The sequence below is a fragment of the Macrobrachium nipponense genome, chromosome 11, assembly GCF_015104395.2.
Source record: "Macrobrachium nipponense isolate FS-2020 chromosome 11, ASM1510439v2, whole genome shotgun sequence".
NCBI lineage: Eukaryota > Metazoa > Arthropoda > Malacostraca > Decapoda > Palaemonidae > Macrobrachium > Macrobrachium nipponense.
Window position 1 is genome coordinate 65,162,170 of NC_061087.1, and position 7,824 is coordinate 65,169,993.

Consider the following 7,824-nt stretch of genomic DNA (forward strand, 5'->3'; position numbering starts at 1 on the left):
CCATCAAAAAGACAGCATTGGGTAAGGACCAATAAAAGTTCCAGAAGACGGCATTGCCTGGTCTATGTTGACGACCGGTTCCATAGTTTATTTTGAGTTCTTTTATGTTTCCTTGGTTGGAGTGCTACATCAACGCGTATGATTGAGAAAGCCAAGCGAACAGATCCCCGAAAACTATTTGTACAGTTTGTCTTTCAATATATGTACGTATACACAACTGGATTTGTTTCTCTATATTAAGACACATGCTACTATGAGTAATTATTATCATTATTATTGTTAAAAACATCCACAATTGCATATTAAAAATATATTTCTATGTAAAAATATAGAACAAAGAATTTCGAACACCTGAACGGTGTTCCTCATCGTTACACTGATGAGGAACACCGTTCGGGTGTTCGAAAGTCTTTGTTCTATATTTTTACATAGAAATATATTATAATTGTGGATATTATTTAACAATTTGTTTTTACGAAACTGTGAATTTCTTAACATTATTATTATTATTATTATTATTATTATTATTATTATTATTATTATTATTTATTATTATTCAAGGGAGAAGAAGAAGAGGGAGACCATGAAAGAGATGGAAGTTCTGTGTGAGAAGAGACTTACATGAGAAGGGAATTGATGAGGCAGAAGCGCAGGATAGAAATAGATGGAAACGGCTCATCCGAAACAGTGACCCCATTATAAAAATGGGAACCAGCTGGGAAGATTATTATTATTATTATTATTATTATTATTATTATTATTATTATTATTATTATTATTATTATTATTATTATTTTTAGTGAGCTATTCCTTAGACTAATCGCTATTCTCACACTGGCCAATTTCATATTGATCTAAGAATCTAGTTTCAATGTAGATAAGAAGTTTTTATTTACACGAAGTATATTGTCCCTTTACTATTTATATAAACAGGCTAAAATGTTTGGCACTGTAATAATGAATATACCATATTTTGTTTTCTTTTATACAGTTACACAAGGTATTTTTCCAACATCAACTACTTAGTTGTAATGACAAGTAACAAGGAATAACAGAAGTTGTAATGACAAGTAAGAAGGAATAAAAGATATACGTAAAATACGCTTATCCATTACCCTCGTAACCATAGCGCCCTTTTACATTACCCTAAGGGAGGGACGCTAGGAAAGATTCCGATATAATTAGATTATTTCTCATCTAACTTTTTCTTTTGATGACGATTCGCGTAATTGGTCACATACGTCTTTGGGTTTTAATGATCCGTTCTAATTATGTAATATTTTGCAGGATGGTTCATTGAGGAGCGATTCTTCCGTCACTTAATCATTGTGAGGACGCCATAGCATGAAATGAAGCTGTCAGTTACTCTATAGATGGTCGATGGGGGTTAGAGTATGGCTTCTATCAGAGAAAGGTTTTCTTCATATGACCGTTTTACAGCTCTGGTGAGAGACAGACAAAGAAAGAACTTTATAGTCCAGAAAACTACAATTGAAAAATATCCATTTATGACGGACAGTTATGACTTCGTTACTATTATGGAAAATTATTTAGTTTATGGTTATAAAATGTTAGGATTCTGAAAGCAAAATTACTGACTTTTTATAAAGCTGGAAATCAATATGATACATTTGTATACATCTGTGCCTTTGTGATTGCATGTGGTTGGTTGCGCGTATGCGTGAATTTTAGGAGGAAATTTTGCTCATTGACCACCAGGTAACTTACCATCAACCGTTTAATTATGTAGTTCATACTGCAATCTTGCAACTATCTTCCAGAACGTGTTATCCCTCGTGCTTCATTTTATTCAATACCATATCGGTTTTGAATTTTGTTCTCTGTTCATGGAAAATTGCCATTGCTTTGAGAAACTGAACTTTACCCAATAGACATGTAATTGACATTTCTGTCGTCCACATTCTGTATTTCCACTTCATCATAGCAACTTTCCTTTTTTATCGCCTGCCTGATCCTGTCTTTTCACTATCTGATTCCAGCCCTAGATTTCCTCCTTCCTTTTTTATTTTTTTTTCTTTCCGTTGATCAAAGATTTATTACTACTGAAATGTTTAAATTAATAAGTCATTTGCCATAGTATATTCTCAATTATTTCCCGTCCACATTCATCTAAGATCAGTCCCAAATTGATCACCATAAAATTTGGAGACAACATCTTCCACCATAAAACCACCCTACCTTCCCCTCCTGTAACTATAGCAACCGTCCCCCTTTACCTGCTATTACAGTGGGCATTCCTTTCGGAATTAATGCACAGGGTTTTCCATTTACTTCTTGCTACCGCCTCTTTCATCCTTTCCATCAGGTAGAATAACCAGTATTTCCTTTACTCTTTTTCAACTACCAAAAATCTATTTGTTCAATATGACATAATAATGTGAAAACAATTCTGCAATGCCATTTTAGTTGGGTTTCTGCGGTCCATTTCCTGTTGTATTAAACTTCTCGTGAAATATCCTGAATATTCGACGGAAATTAAACGAGTTTCTTTCCATAATGCAAGCGGTTTTGTTATAATTAACTCAGTCAGATACAGAAGCAATGGAGTAATTAGCTTTAAAGATTAAGTTGCAATAGATAAAGACTTTGCTGAATGATTAAACTCATGTGTATAGCGATAAGATATTAGTAAATTTCGTCTGATTTTCACATCTACCATAGTTCCCAAGTAGTAGGGTGTTACTTTTATTAAGAATCACATTCCATAGGCATTCCGCACTGTATTATCAGCTGAATCCATCAAGCCAAATAGTGTTACACATGATTAGAGAGGGATTCATTCCGTACTTCTCATAAGCAACATTAATAATGTTATTCCAAGATTAGCATTTTGAAAGGAAATATAATTGTGTATAGGATCACGTATATATATATATATATATATATATATATATATATATATATATATATATATATATAGTATATATATATATATATATATATATATATATATATATGTATGTATATATATATATATATATATATATATATATATATATATATATATATATATATATATATATATATATTCGTTAAAAGTAATTGCTTTAGTGGCATCAATAAGTTTCTTGCAGGTATCTTCATACCGACGAAGTTTTTTCCGATTCTCGTTCGTCAATTTCTGGTGAAAAATACGCATACTTCCTTCTTCTATTTATTGAATTTTGACACGACAGCTGTTTTGCCTTATGACATTATCTAACGACTACTGACTTACAATCTGACCTTTCGGCCTATTCATTTCATTGTGTGGGAGGTATGACCTTGAGGTATGGGTACTGGTTAGTCTAGGGATTAACAGCTTAAGGGCGTTGTTTTGGATACAAAGAACATAAGGACATATGTACTGTGACAATAAGAGTGAAAGTTTAAACAGTGGTTAAATAAATATTCAAAATACAATGCCATGTGCTAGAGTTTCCTTAAATGTATGTTTAAAATTTAATATGTTACATGTTGGTTTTAGATAAAAAATTACAAAATTACATACAGGAATGAAAATGAATATAGAATTCTAAATACAGGAATAAAAATATATGTATATATTTAATAGCATGCATAAAGGTACAAGAGATAATTTCTGTTTATACATAAATGTGTATGATTTAAATTTGAGTGAGTGAGCGTGTGTGTGTGTGTGTGTGTGTGTGTGTGTGTGTGTGTGTGTGTGTGTCCCCAAATGGTCTACGTTGGTTAACGGCTGCTGATTCGTGTTGGGCGGGGTCTCAGCGACCTGACCAAGGATGTCACTTGACTTTCGCTGACGCTGGGTCTTCTCATGTCTTCCAAGGTGCGCGATGTTCTCGGTGGATTGGGGTGCGCTGTCTGGTCCCTGTTGGCTTGCGTATTCCTTCTCCTGCTGGAGGGGAGTATATGGTCCGATTCTTGTTGGACGTTCAAGGTCGGCTTCTGAATAGCGATGCTCACCGCTTCCGTTATTAAGAGGCGACCGTAGTTGTCTTCTCTGTGCACGACCTGGGTGCCTTCTATGAGCTCTTGTAGAGATGGCTTCCTGTCGTGAACATATGTGTAATGTTGATGGATGGCCCCTTGATTTCTATGAGCCAGCAGACGTCTCCGAAGGGTCGTTGTAGTGTGCCCGATGTAGTTTTGGCTGTGAGGTTTACACACCTCCTCTGGACAAGTAAATTTGTAAACTACATTCGTGCACATCTCCTTCGGTCCCCCCGGAGCGGTGCTGTTCTTCATTGTTAAGGCTGCTACAAGGTTGGGCTTACTATATATCCTGAGGCTTATTTTATGGTAAGGGACTTTTTGGGTCACGCCTCTGTTTACTATCCCGCGTAGTGTGCAGCAATCCTCCTTGTATGCAGACCCATAATGTACACGATGGTAAATAATCAAGTTCTCCTCGTTTTTCGTTATCGTGTTGGGTTGGTAAAATTCGTCCATTTTCTTTTTTATTGCTGCTTCAATAATTTGATCTGCATAGCCGTTGTTTGTCAGCAGTTGGCGAATTCGATCGAGTTCGTTATGTATGTCTCTCCATGATGAGCTGTGTGTGAAGGCTCTGTTGACATACGCACTCACGACAGACTTTTTGTATGCGTCCGGGCATTCCCCGCGTGCGTTCAAGCAACGGCCAGCGTTTGTTGCTTTCATATAAACAGTCGTATTAAACTGTCCTTCTTGTTGTTTTACCAAGACATCAAGAAATGGCAGTCTTCTGCTGGCTATGCTCTGTGGTGAAGTTGAGCACTGAGTTTCTTTTCAGAGCATCTGCTAGTTTTCTGTCATCCTCAAGTTCTTTTATTGTGACGAATATATCATCGAAAGACAGTCTGTACATCTTTGTGTGTCCTCTTCCTTTTTTTGATATATATATAATATATATATATATATATATATATATATATATATATATATATATATATACCATATATATATATATATATATATATATATATATATATATATATATATAATATATATATACATATATATATAGCGAATACCACGGGAAATGACAGTCAGGAATCCAAGCGCTTTCGTCTTTATTAAGACATCGTCAAGGAGTGCTACTAAAAGTACAATCGGAGTAGGAAGGCCTCAGGTACAAACAAGATCAGGAATACCAGATGGTTAATTATCAAAAAGGTAAAAATTAAAAGGGATAATCCAGGATTATCGGATATCACACGGTCACAAACTTAAACAGATTCTGACCCTAACCGAAATTACAAAGTATCTTTACAGTCCAAAACATGTAAAAACTGAATATATTAATTAATTTTGTTGCTTATATTTATCTACAACTTTTTTCATTATGAAAGCATCAAGTTTAAATAAACCAAGACTTAAATTTAGAACATTTCTATTATTTGACTTGATAAAACAAGATTCAATGATATTCCTTTTAACTGTGTCATTACATGGGAATAAGGCTCTTGCTTGACTCCAGTTAATAGGATGGTCTAAATCTCTCATATGTACAAATAATGCATTCGATATTTGCCCAGTTCTCACAGAATGTTGATGTTGCTTAAGACGCTGTGAAAGAGATTTGCCAGTCTGTCCGTAATAGATTTTATCACACTTTTTGCAAGGAATTTCATATATGCAGCCTGGAAGATCTTTAGGAGAATTTTTGATTACTAAACTCTTGACATTAATATTACTGAAAACAACATTTATGTTAAAAAGCTTTAAAATTCTAGGAATATCTAAAAACCTTTCATCATAAGGTAATTTAGAATGTTATGCTTACTAAATTCAAGTTTGTCATTAGTTGAATAAAATGTTTTTCTAGCTCTTTTCCATGCCACATCTACAAAAGTCCTTGGGTATTTAAGTTTCAATGCAATATCATAAACTAGTTTTAAATTTCAGCAGGGTCAATAAACTGCGGGCTACAGACACGTAAAGCCCTTAGGAACATCCCAGAAAAAAACAGAGAATTTAACATTTTGATGGTGATTGGAGTAGTAATGAACAAAAGAGGCAATATTAGTTGATTTTCGAAAGACTGAAAAGGTGAAATTTCTATCATTTCTATGGACAGTTACATCAAGAAAATTCAAATTACAATTTCTTTCTTCCTCTACAGTAAATTTTATAGAAGGGACTAAATTATTGAGATTATTAAGGAATTCCTGGAGGTTTTCGTGAACTGGCCAAATACAGAAGATATCATCCACGTATCTAAACCAAATAACTTTTTGGGGCAAAATTCTTGGTAAGAGTTTTGTCTAAAAAAATTCCATGTAAATATTGCTAAGGACAGGAGATAAGGGATTACCCATGGCCATGCCAAACTTTTGTACAAAAAATTCCCCATTGAAACAAAATTTACTATCTTTGATACATAACCTTATGAGACTAATGAGATTTTCTACACTTAAGTGTAGAAAATCTCATTAGTCTCATAAGGTTATGTATCAAAGATAGTAAATTTTGTTTCAATGGGGAATTTTTTGTACAAAAGTTTGGCATGGCCATGGGTAATCCCTTATCTCCTGTCCTTAGCAATATTTACATGGAATTTTTTTAGACAAAACTCTTACCAAGAATTTTGCCCCAAAAAGTTATTTGGTTTAGATACGTGGATGATATCTTCTGTATTTGGCCAGTTCACGAAAACCTCCAGGAATTCCTTAATAATCTCAATAATTTAGTCCCTTCTATAAAATTTACTGTAGAGGAAGAAAGAAATTGTAATTTGAATTTTCTTGATGTAACTGTCCATAGAAATGATAGAAATTTCACCTTTTCAGTCTTTCGAAAATCAACTAATATTGCCTCTTTTGTTCATTACTACTCCAATCACCATCAAAATGTTAAATTCTCTGTTTTTTTCTGGGATGTTCCTAAGGGCTTTACGTGTCTGTAGCCCGCAGTTTATTGACGCTGAAATTAAAACTATTTATGATATTGCATTGAAACTTAAATACCCAAGGACTTTTGTAGATGTGGCATGGAAAAGAGCTAGAAAAACATTTTATTCAACTAATGACAAACTTGAATTTAGTAAGCATAACATTCTAAAATTACCTTATGATGAAAGGTTTTAGATATTCCTAGAATTTTAAAGCTTTTTAATATAAATGTTGTTTTCAGTAATATTAATGTCAAGAGTTTAGTAATCAAAAATTCTCCTAAAGATCTTCCAGGCTGCATATATGAAATTCCTTGCAAAAAGTGTGATAAAATCTATTACGGACAGACTGGCAAATCTCTTTCACAGCGTCTTAAGCAACATCAATATTCTGTGAGAACTGGGCAAATATCGAATGCATTATTTGTACATATGAGAGATTTAGACCATCCTATTAACTGGAGTCAAGCAAGAGCCTTAGTCCCAGTAATGAGACAGTTAAAAGGAATATCATTGAATCTTGTTTTATCAAGTCAAATAATAGAAATGTTCTAAATTTAAGTCTTGGTTTATTTAAACTTGATGCTTTCATAATGAAAAAAGTTGTAGATAAATATAAGCAACAAAATTAATATATTCAGTTTTTACATGTTTTGGACTGTAAAGATACTTTGTAATTTCGGTTAGGGTCAGAATCTGTTTAAGTTTGTGACCGTGTGATATCCGATAATCCTGGATTATCCCTTTTAATTTTTACCCTTTTGATAATTAACCATCTGGTATTCCTGATCTTGTTTGTACCTGAGGCCTTCCTCTCCGATTGTACTTTAGTAGCTCCTTGACGATGTCTGAATAAAGACGAAAGCGCTTGGATTCCTGACTGTCATTTCCCGTGGTATTTGCTTATTTATGAAGTCACGTGCATCTACTGTGATTTTTTAAGCATACATATATATATATATATATAT